This window comes from Electrona antarctica, assembly GCF_951216825.1.
Source record: "Electrona antarctica genome assembly, chromosome: 9".
In the NCBI taxonomy this organism is placed as follows: Eukaryota; Metazoa; Chordata; class Actinopteri; order Myctophiformes; family Myctophidae; genus Electrona; species Electrona antarctica.
The window spans coordinates 13,731,099-13,754,094 of record NC_136790.1 but is presented as its reverse complement, the minus strand read 5'-3'; the positions used below and the strand labels follow the sequence as shown (position 1 = coordinate 13,754,094).

Sequence of the window (22,996 nt, the reverse complement as noted above, 5' to 3'; positions counted from 1 at the left end):
GTCCTCCATTCTAATACCTCACCACATTGACACAAGCCTCTCCAGTCACAGATAACAGCAGTCAGGGTAAAGGATGGACCGCTGCTTGCTAGAGGCCTTGATGGGAATGCCAGCCTCAAAATAGACGATCAACAAGCTCAATTTTCCGGTGTATGACAAGTTTGACAACGTTGCATGACTGGAGCATATATTAGGCATATAAAGGTTAATAGAGGAATGAGGGGGGGGGGTAAGTGTGTTGTCTGGTATCATGTGAAGAAACATGTTGGAGACAGGAGAAGGTATACTTGTTCACTCAGGCTTTTGGCAAATAGTTTGTTAATGTTACTCTTAGGGTCCTTGCAAGTTTCTTATTCGCTTTTGTCTCATCCCTTCCCGTTATCTCACCTTTGCTCCCTGCTGGCTGTTTTATGTCACTACGCCGCCCCACCACCGCCCCAAAGGTGTCTGACTCTGTGCATCTTGGAATGTACAGGGTTTCTCCAGTACCATGCAGATTCAGATTTGAACATAGCATCTCTGTTGTTTTGCAAAGTTTGGGGGAGAATTGCCTCGATTTAAATTCATTCCATATCCTTTACTTACTTACTTAATCCTCTTCGTCCCAGGTGGGACATAAGGCCTTAACGATGTTCCTCCATCGGGACCTGTCTTGTGCTGCATGTTGTGCCTCGCCCCATGTCATCTCCTTCAGCTCAGCTGCCACAGTTCGGCGCCAGGTTGTTTTAGGCCGACCTTTCTTCCTTTTCCCTACAGGGGTCCATCCTAGAGCGACCTTTGGTACACGCTCCTGGGCCATCCTGAACACATGCCCCAGCCATCGGAGTCTGCTGTGTTTGATCTCCGATACTCCGCTGTTGCACTTGGTCGTCCGGTGAAGCTCTTCGTTGGATATCCTCTCAGGCCAGAAGATTCGGCAGATTTTCCTGAGGCATCGATTGTGGAAGGCATCGATCTTCTTCATATCATGCATTGTGACTCGCCAGCATTCAGATCCACACAACAGCACTGACTTCACATTGCTGTTGTAAAGTCTGCCTTTGGTTCTTACAGTGTACTGCTTGGACTTCCAGATAGATTGGAGCCTAACAAAAACACTATGAGCCTTCCCTAGCGTTGCTCTGGTGTCCTTTTCTGCTACATTCTCTTTGCTGATCAGATTTCCCAGATATGTGAACTCTTCTACACTTTCGAGTGTGCCCATTTACAGTGATTGGTGCACCTGGGGTGGAATTAATGCACATCACTTGTGTTTTAGATGTGTTGATGTTCAACCCTGTCCATATCCTAGTCTTACTATATTCAACCATAACAGATACATGCCTAAAGCTTAACCATATAGAACTGCAGACTCATACATATTGGTATGAGTCCAAAATTTGTCCCCAGATGTGGCCCATATCAGGAACACACACGCACGCACACACACACACACACTCTCTCTTAAACAGGGTACACAGATCCAAGTGGAACTCTCTGGTACGGAAGCTGTGCGTGTGCAGCACCCATACAAGTGCACTAGACCCAAGTGCCACCATCTGATGCGCACGCACGCACACGCGCACACGCACACGCACACACACACACACACACACACACACACACACACACACACACACACACACACACAGAAGCAGGGGTTGACACAAAATGTGTCTCAGTGCACACTCGGCTGCCTCTGTAACGTTTAATTGCGTTCCCCTCCCCCGTGATTGGTCCCCAGCACTCTCTCCTGGAGGAGGCCCAATTACAGGGTTCTGTGGAGACAATGAGAGAGAGAGATACGCGGCCGCGCCTCCCGCTCACTCGCGGGGGAGACGAGAAAGACGGCAGTGACAGGATTATCATCATCAACATAATCAAAGTGTCATCCGAACGAATTCCAGGCCATGTAGAACCAGTGGAGTAGGCCTCAAGTATTGACAGCTTTATTACACCCCTAGATCCAAGAGAGAAAATTATAGATCAGGACTATTGACCTGCAGCTGAACGCAGTAGCCCAGTAGGAGAGCTACTATGGATCCATGGATACTGCTGGATAAAGCTCACCCCTTGTCTTGGGTACTTAATGTCATAGGTGAACATCTTTTTTCTTATTTTGAAATTAGCAGATCTGAGCTTGGACTCGGAGATCAACTATTTTTGAGTGGTGTAAACCACTCCTACAACTGGCTTTGTTAGTTTACGTGTCTGTCTGTCTGTCTGTCTGTTCGTACCAAAAAATGAGCATGGTTGCTACCACACGGGTGTGATTTGTTAGTTTACGTGTCTGTTCGTACCAAAAAATTAGCATAGTTGCTACCAGACGGGTGTGATTTCATTACGTCAGACATTACGTCAGACCACAGTTGATCAGTCTATATAAGACCTTACACCACTCAGTTCACACGGGTGTGATTTTTAAAATAAGATAGACTCGTGTGTGTGTGTGGCTTGTGTGTGCAACCCAGACAGTTTCTAAAGTTGCGTGAGTCAATATAGTGATATTCATTTTCCTAAGCCCATTCCACTTCATGGTCCATTGCAGACTCATTGAAAACATGCACAAATCCCTGGTTCTGGTGAACGATAGTGTTTTTAATTAATATGGAGACGTCCATTTTTCAATTAGTTATTTCATTATGTTCATATTATTTCCTATAATGTAATGTTGCATCAAGGAATGCTGTAAGTCCATGCATGAAATCCATGAAGTCTGTGCTGCAGGATGAAATAACTAATCTCCCCATTCATTAGAAAGACAATATCACTCGTTTGAAGTTGAATGGACGTATATAGGAGGGTCTGTCTGATCAAATGAATAGAGTGTATGCACATGCATAAAGTGAGAGGCAAAGTGAGTTTAATGTCGTTTACCGTAGTTTGATGCCATCAGATAGGACTTATTTGTTTGGGTGTATGGGCTGTCAAGGCCAGAAAGTAGTTTTTTGCCAATCAGTAGGCATTCCCAGATAACTTCTGGGTATGATAATGATGTCACGCGCATACACTCTATACCAAAAATCTAAATGTGGAATCAAGCAACTTAAACATACACACAAAAGCCAGTAAATGCAAAAATGACACCATAAGTGTTTCCCTTTACATTGTTAGGATACCTCTAGTCTAGAGTTAAATCATTCTCTACCATGCTCTCTCTCTCCGTCACAGTCACTCTCAGTTTCTCTCTCTCCTTCTCCTTCCTCCATCTCCCAGAGCTCCTTTTTTCAGGACAGAATGCAATAGAAATCACCCTGACAGCACTTTCGCTCTTGATTTATGATATACATTTAGCTATTTATTGGCTAATCATGGCGGGCTGCTGAGAGCGGGCTAGAGTATGGACCTGTGGATGGGGGACATCCTTTAGACGAGACAGAGAGATGAATGGGCAAGGCTGCCGTCAGCCATTCCCCATGAATATCAGCGAGATGGGCAGAGGATTGTTTTGTAACCTGCCTAATTAATCTACGAAGCGACGATCATGATTGTGGTTACTGGAGCGAGACACGCATGGCAGTAATATTGATGCCAGGTAAGCCATTTTCCACTGGAGGTGTGCAGTGAAAGCAGTGCCGTTTTAGCTGAAATCAAATAGGAATTTGCAGCTACCTCTGCACCAAAAGACCACCGGCCAACACCGCCGGAGAGCTGCAGTCAAATGACGGACAGCTATGGGCTTAGCTTTTAGACCACTGGTTCTCAAAGTGGGTTCTGACTGCTGGGGACCCCCAGGGATACATGTGGGGATTCCAGGGGGGTCTCCAGCAATACGTTTACAGTTTGGTTTGTAGATTTTTTTCATATTGTAATAATCTTTACAAACAAAATATATATATATTTTAATAGAATCATTTCTTATGGGGCTCCCTGGCACAAATTCACAAATACAAATAAGCAAGTTGTGAGGTCCTTGACAAATGTTTTAGAACTACTGTCTTAGACAAAACACTGCTAATCTCCTGTCAGATATATGCGGCTATAGGATGATCTTATAAAGATGGCTTTCCTACAATGTAGAGCCTACAGAATATTCTGTCACAGCTTTATACAATACATTCTACAATTCCATATTCTGTACACTTTTTCCATCAACTCTCCAAGCGACTTCCTCAATCCCCTCTTATCAGGGATGCATATTCATACTGTAACAAAAATAAGTGATTCTCTTACTCCACTTCAAATTTTGATCAAGGTCCAAGAATGATGGGAAATGCTAAAAATAAAACCCTGTGAGAATGGCATGGGGTCAAATGTTACTCTATTTTTGGACACAATGACACAGTAACTCTGATTCTGAGAGGATTTCAAACTCCAAGGCTGGGAAACTTAAAAGGAACATGGCATACTGTGCAAGAAAGACATCAGAATGATAATTGTACAAAATAGCCAACATGTTGGAACATGCAGAGATGTGAAAGAACAAGGAAGGCAGAGGGAAAGATACAAAAAAACAACTAGCAAAAACAAGCAAGCGCATATTAGAGAGATTGGCAGTTTTGAACATCAAAACTTGTGGAGTTGTGAAGTCGTTTATTATATTTCAACACTTATCTCTGCGAGGGAGCCAAGTTATCAGAAGGACTAAATTGAAAGACAGTCAAGCGTGCAGTGGGGAGTACATGAAAGAAACATTGCTGAGTGACCTGACTGGCAGAAAAGTAGTCAGTGTTCCGTCGCGCACAGACGCACGCACACACACGCACGCACGCACATGCACACACACACACACACGCACACGCACGCACGCACGCACGCACACACACACACACACACACACGCACGCACGCACACGCACACAAAGTGTCATCCCATTCACACAAAAATACACCCACTCACTGCTCGGCGCGCACACAGGATTATGAATATGCAAAAGCAATTAGATGCACAAACACAACACTACAGAATAGCTGTCAACCTGACAGCGATGTCTTTGATTCTTTATAATTAGTGCAATATGGCGGAGTCACCCCGTGGACCTAGTGGAAGGAATGGAGGTTCATCCTGCCCACTGCACAGATGTTACAGGATGGAGCCGTTCGCTCGAGGTGATGTATACTTTAGTAAAAGAGCAAAGCATTTATGCTAATGTGGTCGGAGAGGAAAACTGTGCTGATGAGCTGTATTTCTATCCAATCTCATATTTAATGGCTGCGACTTATTCTAATTGTAAATGTATGTGATTTAAATGTGTTAAATAAGCTCGTTTTTCCCATAGGAGCGGATAATTGAATTAAATCTGCATGACCAATCATTGTTTTTGTCCTTTTCTCCTGAATTGAGGTCTTTACAAAGCATTGCGACGCGTTGTGAGCTTTTAGATCTATTTCCGTGAAGATGTTAAGACTGTATATTAAAGTCGAGTCTGCAAATTTATAATTTGCTTATAATTATGCATAACAACTTATAACAAGTATTATAAGTTCAGCGGACCAGCGCATTCATTTATGTGTATTTACATTATATTTATCCATCCATCCATCCATCCATCCATCCATCCATCCATCCATCCATCACTTAGTTAAAGTTATATTGTGTAAGTTCTTATGCACAATTACAAACATTTATAACAAGTGATATGAAGCCCCAAGTGCATCAACCTTTAACTAAAGAAGTGTTAGCTGGTGTTAGCTGGTAAACCTTATTGTCGTTAGACTCGTTATGCATAATTATAAGCATTTGTAACGAGTGTTATGAAGCCTTTTAAGTGCAGTTAAAGGCATTAAAAATGTATTTCTAAAGCATTATAGACCGACACTTAATAGGCTTACCGTGAAAATATTTAGTATAGGGCGAAAAAAGGTTGAGGCCCAGTATAGACCCCTGAGGGACTCCAGTCAACTAAGTATTTAGTAGCTCTGACTTACTTAATTGTAAAGATATGTGATTTAAATGTTTTTAATAAGTTATTGCGCCTCCTATAGGAGGAGATAATAGATTTTATCTGCATGCTGAATGACCTTTTCTTTTTGCCTAAATTCTAAACCTGTCTGGCTCTGAGATTTTGAGGTCTTAAGGGGATTAAACTGTAGGAAAGCATTACTACTAAGAGGCATGAAAAGTACAACAGGATGCAATGTTATGCCATGCCCTTTGTTCTCTAGTCTAATGTCTACATCTGGGCAACATTTTAACATTCCTGTTGCTGTTGAGTGACTGTTAGAAATCAACACACACACACACACACACACACACACACACACACACACACACACACACACACACACACACACACACACACACACACACACACACACACACACATACACACACACACACACACACACACACACACACAAAACATATCTGTGCAGAAATGTACAGTATGTGATTAGAAGTGATTTGTCTGTATACTGAGACTTCATGTTTGTGCGTACTGTATCATTGAGTGCTTATGAATGGGCTTAGTTGTGTGGGTGACTGGGTTTCTGTTTCTACTTGTGGAAGAAAAATGAGACACAGGCAAAGGCAGGCAGGCAAATAGAGAGGGAGCAAGGAGGGAGCGCAAAAGTATTTTGTTGATGACCATCGCTGGAAGCCACAATCAAAGGTAGTTTGTTTACCGAGGATAACGATCACTTTGAAACTGAATAAACTTGCCATCCTTCAGGAATATAAAGACCACCTTTCATTACACAGGCTTTTGAAAGCTTAATGGCTGCCCTGCTGTTCCCCCAGGAGACATCGCCATGTCTAAATGTAAACCGCGGATGAGGGAGAGAGGCTTAACAATACAGCAGGGACCTTGTGTACCGGCGTACACAACCATGCAGACAGGAGGCACACCCTCCATTTAAGGTTTCATCTCTAAAGATAAGCAAACACCGGCTGGACAAAAGTCCCCTGCCACACCCTGCCCAAACATCACATTCCTCCTGCCAGCGGGCAGTTGTTTCATACTGTAAAGACAGGTGTTCACAGTGGCGTGCACAGATAGACACTAGGGGGTGCTAGAGCACCCCCTGCCCTTTTGGCAATGTGCCCTTTAGAAACCTTTTTTTTTTTTTTGTACAGTTACACTGTACAGTATGTGGACCATGGTAACATTGATCAATTCTTGATAAAAAGCTTCTAATTTATTATTTAGGCCCCACAATCTATAAATCTCACACTATTAAGGCAACCGGCCGGTTCCATGCGCTGCACAAAGTGCCCTTTTTTCCCACTTGAGCACCTGCCCCTCTAAATGTCTGTGCACGCCACTGGGTGTTCACTACAACTCTACCGACATTCAGGTCTACTCATACCATTGTTGTAGATTTTAACATGCGAAGAAGAAAGGGTTTTAATTTTTAAAAAAACCTCCATCGTTGCAGTTTCAAGAAAGGTGAAAAGAAATAGCGGTAAGAAAAACAGGTCAGATATCAATATGAGCAGTGTGTAATATACATAAGGTTGTAAAACCCTGCATAGTGTTTCCATGTATAATTAGCCAGCCTATTTGTTAACTGTCTTCTGGACAGCATACAGTGTTGTGACAGTATACTGTAGCAGTGATGTCTGCAAGGGATGCTCTGATGATTCATTCCTATTTGCATATATATTGCTATACAATATAACAAGAATGACTCGGTTATAATTGCCAGCTGCCGCAAGCTCTCGTTTATGAACTGACCTATAATCAGTTTGTGTGCCGCAGCCTCTGCCTCAGCTCACGGCTTCACATTGCGGCGTTCAGAGTACGTATGTAGCCAATACGGTTTCACGTTGCGGCATTCAGAGTATGGGTTTTATGCCGTTCAGACTATGGGTTTTATGGGTAAGTCTCCCATTGGCTTAGAGACAGCGTAGAGGCAGCCAATGAGGGAAAAGTGTGGACTACGGTCGCTAGTAGAGGTACAGTAAGGGAACATGTTGTCCAGCCGCTGTTCAAGCAGCTGGCAAAAAGCTTTAGTGTTCTAATTATTTGAGATCCGTGGTTTCTGTCATTTGATTGGTCTGGGGCAATGTCGTGGTTACAACCTGGTTTTAGATAGACAAGATCAGTTAAGTTTGGCTTTGATGAGCCCTAGGTTATCAAGTCACATGGTAAGGTTCTGGGGAGGGGCCTGGGCCATGGCTCAATGGTCCAGGCACCTTGGCTGGTAATCCAGTCTGGCAGTGTGCCGCGGGTTCGACTCCCGATCCCGACGGCCTTTACTGCATGTCTTCCCCCCCATCTCTCTCCCCATTTCCTGTCAGCCTACTGTCCGTCCCTCCGTTCAAAATATAAAATAAAGGCGAAAGCCACACAAAAAAAAAAAACATAAAAGAAAAAAAAAAGGTTCTGGGGAGGGCCTCAGAACACCCGGCAACACTTCCTTTCCCGGTGCCGCCTGGACTGAATATATCCACTGCCTACGACAGGGGTTCTCAACGTTTTTGGCCGGGGACCCCCGGAAATGCTTTGGCAATGTCTCGGGACCCCCGCCCTGCCCCCTCCCGACCACCAATATAAATTGACTGCTACAATAACCTTAACCCATTTTGGGCGGGAACCCCTTTTGGTGTTTTAAGCATTATGTTATAATTTAGCTATTGAAAAATAGCAGATCTACAAGCTCATAGCGCGCCACCGAGTGGCGCGCTACGAGCTTGTAGGTCTGCTATTTTTGAAAAATCGTGAAAATGAAATTTAAAAAACAATCTTTTTTTTTTTTTTTATATAATTTGGGGACCCCCTAAAATAATTTGGCGACCCCCCCGAGGGGTCGCGACCCACGGGTTGAGAACCCCTGGCCTACGATAATAAGTGAGCATAATAGCGGACACAGTAGACTCTTCTGGGATTCTAGTCTAAATGGTAAATGGTGCATTTATATAGCGCCTTTATCCAAGGCGCTTTACATAGATTGTGCATTACATTCACCCATTCACACACACATTCATACACCGATTGCAGCGGAAGCCATGCAAGGCACCAACCAGCACATCGGGAGCAATTTGGGGTTCAGTGTCTTGCCCAAGGACACTTCGACATGTAGACAGGAGGAGCCGGGATTCGAACCGCCGACCCATGGATCATTGGACGACCTGCTCTACCTCCTGAGCCACAGCCGCCCTAAAGAAATGCCACAAGCCCATTGTGAGTAAGTGAAATGACAGAAATGCAACAGGCATGCAGGCACAATGAGTGGCCATGCGGCTTCAGGGGATTTCTGCATGAAGCACACCATGCATATGGTTCCCATTAATATCACAGATTCATACGGACTCGGAGCCAGAAACATTCCTCGCAGAGCGCCTAGGCCCTGATTGTGTTATAGTGACATTCACATTCACTCTCAAAAGGTTACAAGTTTTTACACTTTTATTTTTTTATTTTTTTGCTGGCAGCCAAACAGCATCAGGTGGAAACCTCCTATGTCCAAAAATAACCTGAGTTCCAATAAATGTAGTTATTAGTAACAAGCTCTTGTTATTCATATTTTTCATTGGTTCAATATTCATTAAAACCACACGTAAGCACTTTCAAAATGTTTAACCCATTTTAGACCTGACCTTTAGACGATGTGTGGGTGACTGGGTTTCTGTTTCTACTTGTGGAAGAAAGATGAGACACAGGCAAAGGCAGGCAAATAGACAAAATGTCTTCTAAATCCTGACAGTTTTCTGAAAAACCTCATGTTTCTATGTCAGTGGTTTTCAAAATATTTCATGTCAAGGACCCCAAAGATTATATGTAATTGGCCACCGACCCCCATCTGGAAATATGTTGTTGCAGGGATCCCCAGAAGCAAAGATTTGAGTTAAAAACGTTCACTCTGAAATAATATATATTCAAAGATTTGCACCACATTTTCACCATTTAAAAAAAATAGCAGACCTACAAGCTCATAGCGCGCCACCGAGTGGCGCGCTACGAGCTTGTAGATCTGCTATTTTTCAATAGCTAAATGATAACATAATGTTTAAAACACCAAAAGGGGTTCCCGCCCAAAATGGGTACAATAGGCCCGGACGGTTAACTCAACCGTCTGGGCACCTAGGCTGCTGAGCCAGCCTGACGGCGCGCCGCAGGTTCGACTCCCGATCCCGACGACCTTTGCTGTGTGTCTTCCCCCCCATCTCTCTCCCCATTTCCTGTCAGATTACTTTCAACCTATCAAAAAATAAATCTTAAAAAAATAGCAAAAATACTGTAGCGATCTACAGGCCCACAACGCGTTGTGATGCAATGGGTTGTGAGCTTGTAAATGAGCCATTTCTGCTGCTTTTGCCAAAAACCTGAACAAAAAACACAAGTGGAATTATGGAGATACAAGGTTTTCTGCCCGACAGCAATGATATAAGCCTTATATGAGAATGGCAGGTCTATTATATGGTCACCAGGGTGTGTATCAACTTAGAAAGGAAATATCAAGTCTCCCTATGACTCATGGCTATTTTCAATTGCACCTAACTGACACTTTGTGTCAGGGGGATGCAAGCGGACAAGCATGTCATTAAAATACCTTGTGTGAAAGTTCATTAAAATACCATCTGCTCACCAAAGGAATTCACAAAGGTTCATGACAAAGTGGAATAGTGCTCCAGGGAATTGGGGGAAGAAATAGTAGATCTGGCAACTAGGGTGACCAGATCCAAACTGTTCATTTGAGGGACAGAATTATTGCTTGTGTGGGACAAGTGGGACGGGACATCCTGTTCGTCAGACCTGCGTGGCCGGTTAAGACTCACCCATGCTGCGGGCTAAAAACCACCCGTGGCTTCCTGTGAGGTTAGAGGTCGGAATAATGACATGGCACCCTATTAATCCATTTAGGCGTGACCTTGACATTTTTTTTAAAATCTTCTAAATCCTCCAGTTTTCTGAAATAAATATTTTCACGATTTTTCAAAAATAGCAGACCTACAAGCTCGTGGCGTGCTATGAGCTTGTAGATCTGCTATTTTTCAATAGCTAAAGTATAACATAATGCTAACACCAAAAGGGGTTCCCGCCCAATATGGGTTAAATGCCTTGATGTCATATTCGACCATAGGCCTAATATTGCCTATTATGTTTTTTTAAACCTCTCTGGCATCTCACATTTTGTTTCATCTGACCTCACGGACACCAGATTAATAGTTTAACTCCTGCTTCTTAACAGTGCCGTATAGAGGGTATGCGCATGCATAAAGTGAATGGCAAATCGAGTGGAAAAGTGAGTTTAACGTCATTTAACGTCGTGTAATGCAATCAGATAGGACGTTTATGTTTGGATGTATGACCTGTCATGGCCAGAATTTAGTTTTTTGCCACTCAGTAGACATTCCCGCATATCTTCCGCGTATGATGATGATGTCATGCGCATACCCTCTATTAAGAAGCTCTGTTGTTTCAGCGCGGCCTCGCCCTACTCGCCCTCAGGCGTCTTACTGGTTTTAACAGGCGAGAGCTTTACAACAGAAAGCCAACTATTAGGGGACTTAACTATTGAACAATGTGGGACAGGGTCTCAATTCCTGAAAAGTCTTGGAAATTAGAGACATCTGGTAACCCTACTGGTAACAGTTAAGAGGGTACATTGCTGATGGGTTTGCACTGAGACTCCAAATACACTCTGGACAATATATCGTTTCAGCATCGACATCACCATGTACACATGTGCAATAGTGGCACTACAATGGTAATGTACAGTAGCTAAGTTAAATTGGGTCAATTATTGTTTCACTTCTTGATAGAAAACAAAAAAAAAAGACTAATCTGGAAGAAAAACAGTGATTTAACAATGTCTTGGTAACTGGTCTTGCATGCACAAAGCTGCGTTCACAGTCAGTTTAACCCATTTTGGGCGGGAATCCCTTTTGGTGTTAGCATTATGTTATGCTTTAGCTATTGAAAAATAGCAGATCTACAAGCTTGTAGGTCTGCTATTTTTGAAAAATCGTGAAAATATTTATTTCAGAAAACTGGAGGATTTAGAAGAATTTCTTTAAATTTCGAGGTCAGGCCAAAGTGGATTAAGTCAACCAGAGTATTGAACTTCCGGGACATCTCACATTCCACAATCACCCTATCCATTGCTAGTGATACATTATTTTCCAAATGGAGCTATTGAAGTTTAGATAAAATGCTGATCTGCATGCGCTGAATTCTTGTAATACACTGCTAAACAAAACATAAAATATTGAAATAACGTTCAGACATTGCAGCAGTCAACACAGCAGCGACACACATCCGACAAAATATAGTACCAGCAGCAGACTAAAATCCCCAAATAACAGATCTATAAGCTCACAATGTGTTACTTTGCGATGCATTGTGAGCTTGTACGTACATAGCTTGTATAGGAGCTTCAGCAGCACATGCAGGCAGTAATGGGAGGGCTAGAAGGTTATAATCATGAATACTAAAGCTGAATGCAGAAAACATCCCATTGAGAACACGATTCATTATACTGTACACCAAGACACATCCTACAAGGCACAATCTCGCCAACCATTTCCATTTTAACAACTGGTTTATGGAAAAATGCTGGGATGGGAATTTTCATTAAGAGCGCCTGGCTGCGCGTGACATTTATCATGCGGTTTATCACAATTTAAACTGTGGCGTTTGCCTTCTCTGTTAATCTTTAGGGTCAATTGCACTTCTCTGCACCTCTCTGTGCACATACGGTACGGCAACCTGTCCTCGCCTCGGTCTGGTCTGGCCTGATGAGGAGTTGCATAAACATAATATATTATGGACAAAATATAATAAATGGAAATCACGTGGACTCTACAGCCTCAGGGCTCGGTGAAGCATGCCCCGGAGTACATCCAGAACGCCAAAAAGAAAAGAAGGAAATGAGGGTTGTCCTATGCATAGTGTGAGGCTCAGATGCTAACTCGTTGCACGTCAATCATACAGGTACTGGCCGAATTTCACGTGTATATTACTACCGGTATATATAATTTGCGCGCGCACACACACACACACACACACACTCACACTCACACTCACACACACACACACACACACACACACACACACACACACAAAACACCCCAAGGAGTGGGGACTATTATATTCTTCATATAGTAACCTATAGGAGGTGCTTTAGGCTCAGAATTCACACCACTGCTCATTACATTCCTTGCTCAGTTCTTCATATTCATATTCCTCAGTCATACCTAATATATCTGAACAAAACCACGGGGATATACTGTAAAAGACCCACGCCAGCCAGACGACCGGTTGGGGATTTCACAGTAATATAATGAAACGCAGAACGAGAACTAGTATGGATTGCTCAAAACCCCAGTGTAATGAAAACAGAAATTATATTCAACACAGTCTGCAAACTGTAGTCACTGTCTTTTTGGCTTCATGTGATAGAATGTGGAGTTGGCCTCGACAATGACCACCTGGTGGCATACTCTACCCAGGGGAGTAGGATCCTGAACCACTGTGAATGGAGCTATGATACTGTAGTGTTGGGATTTGAAAATGACAGGGTGTACAGCGCACAGTTCTGGGCCTTGTGGGCTCCCTTCTCATCTTGCAGATCTGAGAAAAACAATTAAGTCAATGATGACGAGAGGAGGTTGAGCTTACTGGAGCTAATTAACCTACAGATTGCAATCTGACATATTATTTTCGGATCCCAACCCAAAAAACAAAATGTGGTGGTGGATCAAAAAGCAAAATAACTCAAAATTCACTGTTGTAAACACAGTGAACACAGAAAAACAGTAACTACCTGTATGTATAACAGGACAATTTGACAAGAATACCGGTATGCATAACATCTAACACACCGAAGATATTTCGAGGAGGCAACATTGTCAAATTAATTACTGCAGCTACGGTATAGTGACAGAGGGCAACCTCTGTCATTTTTGGTTAGATAATAGTCTCTTCTCTGTTAGAGCCTAGCTGTTGACCCTAACTGAAATTCTAGTTTAATTAACCACTTAAACCCTTTTAAACTTCATTTAACTCTACGGCCAGAGTTGTCGCTGTTACTCTGCATGCGTGGCCACGTGCGCATGCATGCGTGGCCACGTGCACGTGCATGCACAGCCACGTACATGCGCATGCATTACACAGGTGGCTGATTAGGTCCACTGACAGAGCCTGACCAGAGCCTTTTATGGTGGTTCTGGACAACCATGTATCCGACCGACTCAAGGCCGGGCACTGTGTGTGAAAGTCAGTGTGGGCGAAGGGTTATTATTATTAAGTTACGTGGATGCTCTAAAGGTAATAAAACAATCTCGGCAGCATAGGATATTTGATTAAATAGCGGGTCAAGCGTTTTATGCCCTCAAACTGTTAAAAAGGGAAAAGGGTTATATTCGTGGACAATCAAAATAAGTTGGAATTCTTTATGTGGTGTCAATTAAAATGACTTGACATGGCACACTGACTACCTTCTAGAAAATAAAAACATGGCACTTCATTTCAAAACGGTTGCAGACCCCTGCAGGTTCACCCACTGATACAATGGAGCACAGTGCAACGGAGAAGGTTGTTACGGCTCCGTAATGGTGACAACCCCCAGTCACCTGTACACCCCCTGAGCTGGTGGGTGGATTACAGACAGAGACCCTCTCCATTTAATTATCTTACACAAGATTACAGCGCCAAGAGGATGTACCGGGGAAGCGCCCTAAGCTTTGATCCGGTCATATTGAAGTGGAGCAAAGCAGAAAAAAATGTCTTGACGAACTTTAGTCTGTGTGATCGAATACAAATTTTGTATTATTATTATTCCTATTTTCACCATTTATACATTTTTTATACCTTACTTTTGTATTTCATACTTTTGTTTATCATCTGCTGTGTAGGCATATATATTTTCTTATATCTTCAGCTATGTACTGTAAGATCAATAAACCAAATGACATTTCTCATGTGAACATGCCTGATTTGATCGTTTAAAACAGATATACATGCCCGCACACACACACACACACACACACACACACACACACACACACACACACACACACACACACACACACACACACACACACACACACACACACACGCGCACGCATGCACAACCACACACACACACACACGCGCGCACGCGCACACGTACATCCACAGTCGCACACACACACACAAAAAAAACATGTTTTATCTGTGCCGAAGGAACATTTGCTCTCAAGAAACTATTCCTTGACCGAGGTCATTAAAGACAAGGTTATCAGTCCATGGCCGCTCAGAGCAGCATCTTTTGGGCCTCTCAGACAGTGCTGCCATGAAGTGGACCCGACCGGCCCTGAGGGAAGACCCGCATAGACCGCCTGCCTCCTGCAGAAGGATTGCCTCTGGCAGAGGATCAGATAGAGAGGATAGACGTTTAGCTCCCTGCAACTCCGCTACAAGCTCTGCAGGCAGTTTCAATCTTACAAGTGAGTGAGCAGTGTTGCCATGTCTGCTAATTATATTATATGAGCAGTGTTGCCATGTCTGCTTATTATATTATATAAGCAACTTTGGGCTTGTTTCCTGCAAAGCCGCTTGTAAATATTGGATTTTTTGTTGTTTAAAAAAATGTTGTTGCTTATTTGGGCTAGCTTCAGTTTAATCACTGAATTTGTATTATGTACAATATGTACTACAGTATGTGTGTGTGTGCGTGTGTGCATGTGTATGGTAGATTATATACACACAACTTAAAATAGCCGATCTACAAGTTCACATAGCGTGTCGCATCACAACGCATTGTGAGTGTGTAGTGTAGATCTGCTATTTTCAAGAATTCTAAAAAATAAAATAAAAAACATTTCTGAAACAAAGAAAAAACAAACACAAATCTAGTATGGGGGTCACTGCTCACTGGCACAAAATATTGTCAGATCATGGGGGGTCCACAGAGAAATACATACATATTAATTTGGTGGTGGTGGTCTAAAACAACTGGTCTAAAACAACATAAGACAATAAAGTGTGACTGAGCTGCCCTAGTCGCTTATGTTGGCCTTGCTTTCATACGACTTGGTTGATTGTTTCTCTCCAACACTGACAGTGAGGTCAACAGAGAACGGCGATCCCGTTCCAGACATCCACTGCAGAAAGAGTGGATGTCGAATTATTGTGATTAACAGGGAAAGATGATGCCAAAGATGGAAAATGTGACCAATGGGAAATAGAAGGCATGCCGATATCTATCTCTTTCTCCTCCGTCTCTTGTTCCACATTACATGAAAGAATGTTCCGTTCTATGGCTGCTGTGTGCACACTGCAGAGCGGCCGATATCTTCTCTTCATGAATTATTCACGTTTCAGTCCAGAGGAAAGAAACCCCAGCAGCGGAGCCACAAAGGAAAACGGCCAGGGATGAATGCTAAACGAACTAAATGAACTAATGGAATTGTTTGGGCTCGTTTGTGATTCTTCCTCCTGAATGAAACAAAACAAAAACGAACTAAAAAGACTGTTGTTGACCACCACAATCTGTTTCATTTGCTGGAGTTCATGCTTTTGCCAGCTGTTTCTGAGGTGGAAACCTTGTATGTACAAAACTGTTTCAGGAAATGGAAAAAGGAACCTACAGTTGGAGGCCATCGATATTGTCCTTTTCTTTTTGCTGAGGTTTGCGTGATCTGCGCAAAAGGACAGTTAACCCATTTTGGGCGGGAACCCCTTTTGGTGTTTTAAACATTATAATTTAGCTATTGAAAAATAGCAGATCTACAAGCTCATAGCGCGCCACCGAGTGGCGCGCTACGAGCTTTGTAGGTCTGCTATTTTTGAAAAATCGTGAAAATATTTATTTCAGAAAACTGGAGGATTTAGAAGGATTTTGAGGTCAGGCCTAAATGGGTCAAATGATAAGGGACAATATCGGTGGCACCCAACTGTATAGTGCGTTCCAATGGACACAATGTAGTTATTACTTAGTCACAAGCTTGTGCTAATACTTTCCATTGGTTAAATATTTATGAAACCCTTTTCGATTCCCGCCGGTGACGCTGTGGGCGTGTTCTCTCATCCGTGTCATTCAGCACCCATACCCTACTGTAGGTGGGGTTGGCGAAAGGGCCTTTCTGTGTTGAGTTTGCATGTTCTCCATGTGTCCCCTAGGGTAGTAGGTACCCTCACAAAAACATGCAGTAATCCTGGTCTCTATACTGCCTCCCCCTGGTCAGCCATAGCGCCTGATGGAGGGGAAAGGAACTGGTTGGAATAACGTGTTCCTTCCACACGCTACGTCCTACCGGGGGGAACTCGTTGGATGGCAGAGGGAGAGTATAGCACCCAGGATTACAATTGGCACCGAGTGAAAAACTGAGTTGCAAAATCGCGGGGCAAAAATGTAAGAAAACTCAATATATATAAAACCCACAGACACCACTTGTCTGTGGGTTTTATATATTTTTAAGTGACTTAACCGTCTTCACCTGAATAAAGTGTTTAAAAAAAGTGTAGATACGCTAATAACAGATAAGATAAGCTCACAAATTGTTACAATGCCGTCGCATTGTAACAATTTGTGAGCTTATCTTATGTTATGAGCTTGTGTATCGCCTATCTTTGCTACGTTGTGCGACAGCAATGATATCTAGTGCTGTCCCAGGCAGCTGCATTTCCTAGCCATTTTCACACAGCAGCAGACTGTCAGACTAACGACGAGACAACAAACCCGGGCCTGGAAACCAGACGAATCTGTCAGTGCAAAGGAAAAAAAAGAAAATACAAGAAAATAGCAGCAGCTTCGTCTGGCCCTGCTCAGTTGTGATTGTAATTTGCAACCCCCAAAGTTGTGGGGCACCAATCCGAAACCAGTATGCAAATGTGGGGCGGGTTTATCAGCAGAGATATTAGTCTGGCCGTGCCAGGCTACGACAACCCCCCCCCCCCCCGAGGTCTGTCACCCCAGAGAGGACACGAAAGACAGGAAAAGCCCTATGATATCATCCAAGCTATCTCAGAAATTGAGGTGAACACCTTTGATCTGAAGACAGATGCTGTGCATCTTTGTGAAGGCACAGCATCTTTGTGAAGGCACTCCGGGTTGCCATGGAAACGTGCACACCACGCACATGCAGACTTAACCAACAGCCCTGAACCGCGTCAATGGATGACTTCGGGGTAAAGCTGACAGACGACGAAGTTCAATTATCTGACAGGTGACATTTTATCTAATGGAAGGAACTGGCGACTGTCGCCGTGTGAAGATATCTACAGTTCGATCCACCGCATAATATCCCCTGTACTGTATACACAGTATGTAGTAATAGTGGATGTTTGATTGAATGCGATATGAGAATCCAGGGGGCCAGGGAGGGAACAACGGGAAAATCATCGCGTCTGCATCGTGACATTTGAAAAAGTATGCAATATCATTTTGGAAAGCACATCGGGGAATATTAATCTACACGTCTTATCGTTGCAGGGCCCGGTGCATCAGATGTGACTGGAATTTCATTTTTGAAAGCTTCTCTCTGTAGTCAGAACCAATATAAATTATATTGTTTCAGTCGTTTATCTTTTTTCTCGAGGGTGACAATCTGAAGCTGCAGATGATGAAAATGAACAACCTCGGCTCTTTGAAGTGCAGCGGGTGCCGTCTCGCATTGTGCCACAAAGGAAGTTAATATCAAATAGTAGCTATTCAGGGGTGACCGTGCTTAGGTGATGTGACACACAAGTAGGAAACGATATGGAAAGAAAGATAGGGCACAAAAAGAATAAAGAGGAGAGCACTGGTGTCTTCAAATAAAATTGGAGAGGATTTCATGTTATGAACAAAAGCATTCAGTACCGGCCTGGGCCGTGGCTCAGCGGTCCAGGCACCTTGGCTGGTAATCCAGACTGGCAGCTGTGCCGCAGGTTCGACTCCCGATCCCGACGGCCTTTACTGCATCTCTCTCCCCATTTCCTGTCAGCCTATACTGTCTATCCCTCCATATAATAATAAAAATAAAGGCGAAAGCCAAAAAAAGGGAAAAAAAGCATTCAGTATCATACTGAAAGAGAAGAAAGACACCTCCATACAAACACCACCAAGTGACTCCAAGCAACAAATCTACAAAATTGCAACAAAAATTATAATAATAATGCAAATGCCTGAAGTAATGGATCAATTTCAGCAAAATGTTCATATTTGCCACAATGCCATGGGTCATGTTGCATTTTCGCCAATGCTCTCCTCACCCACTCACCCTCCAGTACAGTACATCTCAAACTCACATCTCTCTGTCTGCCTCTCGATCCATCTCTCTGTCTGCCTCTCGATCCATCTCTCTGTACAGCAGAGTATATTAGTTCATAATATCGTCGCTGTCGGGCAAAGACCCTGCATGTCCAAAATGGTTACTTTTCAGGGAATGGAAAAAGGAACCAATGGATCCAGTGTAGCTATCATTTCATTTGGTCACAACTCTTGTTAATACTTTTTTAAACCATTTAGGCCAGACGTCGAAATAAATAAAAAAGTCTATAAGAATATATGTTCAATTTTCTAAGATTTGTGCCGCATTTTCACGATTTTTCAAAAATAGCAGACCTACAAGCTCATAGCGCGCCACTCGGTGGCGCGCTACGAGCTTGTAGATCTGCTATTTTTCAATAGCTAAAGTATAACATAATGCTTAGTTAAAACACCAAAAGGGGTTCCCACCCAAAATGGGTTAAATATGAATAAAACTCATACATAGAGACTTAACCACTTTCAACCTGGTATCCCTATTTTGGGCATGTCGTTTTGTGGCAAAAGAGTTGTGACCAGCTACTATTTGCGAGCGTAGGTCGCATTTACTAAGAAAACCAGCATCTCCCGTCCGTTAGTCACCCTCCATATATGGTCACGCCTCATGACATCATGCCTCCATACGTATATGGTCACGCCTCGTGACATCACGCCACCATATATGGCCATCTCCATATATGAAGATCACGACACTGACCTCACCTAACCCTGGATAACCATACATGGATCATCACCTAGATCTGCACGGAGCCAGCCAGCAACTCTACATCTGACCCTCAAGCCTCAAACCCTTAGATCTCCATATATGGAGCTGACCTGTTCTGACATTCCATACTGTATATTGATCTGACCTCATCAAACCCTGTACAAATCATCTATCTATCTATCTATCTATCTATGAATACACTCTGTACGTAGTCTCTGTACGTACAGTACAGTACAGTACAGTACGTATGTAGCCTCGGTCCCAGGCTTACTTTTCTGCGAAAAGAAGAGCCTGGTCACAACCTAAGGCAGAGAAGCTATCGGCGGACGTATCCTCCGGAACATCCGTCAGATGTATTTCCCCCGGATACGATATTTTCCCGACCAATCACAACACTTGTTTCATTCGCGGATAATGTAAACTGATTCGTAAAGCATCAACGTAATTTCCGTGGGCGATACTTCCGCTAAAATACCGCAACTTCCGCTGATAGTCTTTTCAGCGTAGGTCTTGCCCAGGGTGGTACGTACGTGTGTACGTCTGTAATCCACGTAACTCAAGAACCGTTCGCCCCACCGACTTCAAATTGGACATGAGCGTCCCACACCCCCACAGGGAGTGCAGTGCCCGGTGTCGAGTCCGTCCGTCGGATAACCGGTTGTCCAGAACCAGCACAAAAGCCTCTGCCCGGGCTCTGGACCTGATCACCCCTATATCTCCATATATGGAGCTGGCCTGTTCTGACATCACAACACTTCATATTTGGGCATGCCTGACCATAGATATTAAAAGAAGGGGTGCTCTTGTCATTGTACATCATCCAAAAAAAAATGTATATACTTCTTCATAAATTAATTTGTCAACTCATGCTATTATCTTTTAACCATGATACAAATGGGTGATCATGTAAGATGACAACTGAATTTATGTGATTGGTTAGCCGATTTGCTCGTCTACATAATTATGACGTACATTTTCCTTTCATTGTATTTTACGTCATATTTCAGGCACATGAGGTAAATTCTCCTTTCATTGTCAATGGCCAATGTGAGATATGACGGGACAAAAAGCTGTATAGATGCCTCATTGGCCGCTGCAGTTCATTGGAGCGACGCGTCTCCATTGAAGGCAGGAAGTTAAGCGGAAGTGCTGATGGCATTTTCTCACGCTGCATCGCTGCCCAAGAGACACGGCCAAAGCATATTCGGGGGTCCCCAGCTAAAAACGTTGAGAACCCGTGGGTTAGAGGTCGGAGCGCCCTTGTTGCCGAAAGGTTGCCGGTTAGATTCCCCGGACGGGCAGGAAAAATCTGGGTCGGAAAGTCATCGGTCATCACTCACCCAACACCACTGAAGTGCCCTTGAGCAAGGCACTGAACCCCCAACTGGTGGTTATGCTTAGTGGCCAACAGTATAAGACTGTGGTTGTACTGGTCAGCTCCCAGGTTTTAATGTGTGTGTCTGTCTGTGTGTTTCTATGTGCAGGGCGTTGCTGAAAATGAGCACCTGTGCTCAGTTACTATGCTGGGTAAATAAAGGGGGGAAAAAATCTCAGGAATATTGTGCCTGAAATTTTGAAACTCGCCCCAGAGCCAGTGTCTATGTGCCTGACACAGAACTCCTACTGTATATAGGAATAAAGGGACACAGAGAGACATACAGAAATCCATAACAGGGACACAGACAGATGGGTGGAACGGGTACTCTGACACGGGTACAACGGGTATTGCATAGCCGAGCGGGGCATGGATTTCCAACTTCCATCGTTACCGACTCAGTACTCTCTGGGCACCAGTCTAGTTTATGTTAAAAAAGGAACCACTAAAAGATGACATATATATAAGGGAGATTTCTGCCCGACCTGTGACGATATACTGTACTATCTGTAATCATTCCTAAAGCAATTTTCCCCCTACTGCGCATTTGATCACATTTGCAGCTGCAGGAGGGCATGAGGGACAAGAACCCAAACTTCACCGGATCAATACCATAGCTTTGAATCTTATTATATACTGTATCCCTTTTTTATACTTGAAGGGTCAATAATTAATTAAGGAAGTGCCTGTGCCAATACTGTAATTGAAAATGCTTTAATCCATTGAGACCTGGAACGCATCCATGTCACGTTAGCGTTTAACCACATTAACCATTAACCAATTTTGGGCGGGAACCCCTTTTGGTGTTTTAAACATTATGTTATAATTTAGCTATTGAAAAATAGCAGATCTACAAGCTCATAGCGCGCCACCGAGTGGCGCGCTATGAACTTGTAGATCTGCTATTTTTGAAAAATCGTTAAAATGTGCCTCAAATCTTTCCGAAATTTGTCATGATTTAGGAAAAAAAAATGTTTAAATTTCGACGTCAGGCCTGAATGGGCTAATTGGCAGCTCAGCACTCGGCCACATTATACGGTGTTTTGTGGTGGTTATGAAATGTAGTAGTAAATCCCCCATTCTCCATGCATGCACGTCACTGCAGTGCATACACCAATAAAGACTATTTTTATGGTCTTGGCTCTGTTCAGAGATGGACTGTTCGTGGCAGAGATGGGTAGTAACAAGTTTGTTACTCATATCATGCAGATATATTTGCTAAAGTTACTTACTACTGTACTTGTAAGACTGGTTTTCATGGTTTTCATGCATGTTTACTCAAGTATATTTGTGAATAATGTTATTTAATCCTTTACATTTGGGCCAAAAGTAAATTAGTAAAAGCAAGATTTTTCAAACATACTTCTAGTTCTGATTATTGAATTCATATTATGTAATATCTTTCACTAGATACTTTACCCACCTCTGGTTTGTGTTGAGCAGTGGTTGAAGTTAACTATAATTTTGAATAATAGTAATTTTAGTTCACTTGAGTATTTCCATTTTTCAACACTTTATTCCAGGGGCAAATATTGTATTATTTACTCTACTACAATTATTAGACAGACAAAGCATACATTAACCACTTAAGCTCTATTATATACTTCTGCTATTCAAAAATAGCTGTTGCATTGTGAAGCATTATGAGCTTGTAGATCAGCTATTTCTGACAAATTTAGAAACATTGAGTACTTACTTTGGTACAGGCCGCAATTATGTTTTGATGCCAATACTTTTACTCAAGTCAAATTTTGAGTTTAGAAAATGTCCATATTGTGGTATTGCTACTTCTACTTAAAGGAGCATTCAGTGATTTGGGTG

General features: G+C 43.0%; 1 protein-coding gene across 1 annotated transcript in view; it reads right to left on the bottom strand.

Annotated features, from left to right (window-relative positions):
• kaznb (kazrin, periplakin interacting protein b) overlaps nucleotides 1–22,996 on the bottom strand; it is a gene marked incomplete at its 5' end in the record, with an annotated part of 214,520 nt that overhangs the window by 136,143 nt on the left and 55,381 nt on the right. The window lies entirely within an intron of this gene.